Consider the following 1770-nt stretch of genomic DNA (forward strand, 5'->3'; position numbering starts at 1 on the left):
GATTACAGCTGCACAAGGCGGGTTAGGTGGGAAGATTCAGGAGTCGGATGCCTTGTGAGCATAGGCAAGGATTTTTTTTTCTCATATTTTTTCCAATTCTCTTCAACACCATTCTGGGTGCTACTTCATCTTAAAATGCAATCTTTTTAAAAAAATATTATTATTATTACAACCCCTTCTGTGCCCACTTAATCTGCCTTATATAGCCCCAGCATTTCCAAGTCTTTGTTCAAAGCCGAACAACTGCTTTTAGTCTATGACATATGACCTTGGATCTCTGAAACGCTGTCTGTGGGCCTGACACATTTTCTTACCCTGTAATGAAGAAAAGGTTTCTGATCTTCCCCTAGAAGCTTGTTTTGTTCATTGGAGTCAAGATTGAGTGCCAGAAGCACATACTTTCTTGGCCTCCAGGAGTGTGTCTCGTCTAGAGAGAAGGGGACAGACACATGGGAAGAGGCAGAGGGATCAGTGCATGCCTGTGTCAGTGCCTGTTCACATATGGAGGTTCAAGAATCTTACACTTGATCTTAGCCAAAAGGCTGAGAAGCAACGAGGTGTGAGTCTTATAAGAAGGCTCCTTTTGACTTATGGGGTTGGAGAAGCAGCCAGGGGTCCTTATTGATTGGAGGATTCAAAGCCTGGGGTGGATAAAAGTGAGGAGGGTGGGGAGGAAGGTTAGGAGAGAGAGAAGAGGGAGAAGAGGACAGGAGGAGATAGTATCTGAATTGAGTCCTTTCTATGGGAGCCAGGAGGGGTTGGAGAGAAGTCAGGCCTTTGAGGATGCATTGCCCTCTTCTGAGAATCCATGTTCTGAAAAGAGAGGGGTCTCCGGAGGAGCCTGCAGGGGCTGGGTGGCAGCTCTCATTCGTGGTGGAGGGCTTGGGGGAACGGTGGGCTGGAGTGGCTGAAGAGGGTTCCTTCCTATGGCTTAAGCGCCTGAGCAGACCCTTGCAGAAGTCTGTCCAGGACTGACAGATGTGGAGGGAGGGGAAGCAAGGAGGCGTCAAAAGGCCAAAGGCAAAAGCTAAGTCTGTCTGATGAAAGGGGCTTCCAGCTGCTCAGTGCTTTTATCTCAGTTGTCCAAGTCACAGTAGAATAAAAGAGCAAGAGAACCAGAGCTCCTAGGGTCCAGCCTCCTTTCCATTAGATAGATGGGAAAAGCTGGGGCTTGGCAGTGGGACCAGGGGAGACAAGGCTGCTGGATGTGCGTAGTGCCCATGTCAAGCACAGGTGAATCAGGTTACCGCTCCTCCTTGAAAAACAGTGAGTAGCCCAGCCTATGAAGTCGCTAAGGGCAGCATCCAGCTCTGTGTGACAAGGACTGGCCAGTGCAGTTCAAGCTGCTATGAAGGCTCCATTTCTAAGGACACCTGTCTAAGGAGGACCCCAGGATGAAGGTGGTTTTTTTTGCTAGATAAGGCATGCCTGCTTAACATTAAGCCTGTATAATAAAAGACACGAGCTATGGCTTTTAAAAACTCCCACCTAGAAATGCAAATTTAAGCCATTGGAAACTTCCTGAAAAATTGTCTTAATTTAATTAGTGTGTGGTTCTCCAGTGACCACGAAACGCTAAGGAGCAAGAATTTCCAAAGCCTGTCTTGGCGTCTGCATCACTTTTAGCTCTGGAGGGTCGATTTTAAGAACTAAGTCTTGGTCAGTGGCCATAGAACGTGTCTGAAATAGTTCTTGTTCTGTAAAAAGAGAGAGAAATCTAGGTTAGTATGTGGCCTGTGATGGTTTTGAGGGCTTTAAAATGTGAATGAT

The sequence above is a fragment of the Apodemus sylvaticus genome, chromosome 5 (genome assembly GCF_947179515.1).
Source record: "Apodemus sylvaticus chromosome 5, mApoSyl1.1, whole genome shotgun sequence".
In the NCBI taxonomy this organism is placed as follows: Eukaryota; Metazoa; Chordata; class Mammalia; order Rodentia; family Muridae; genus Apodemus; species Apodemus sylvaticus.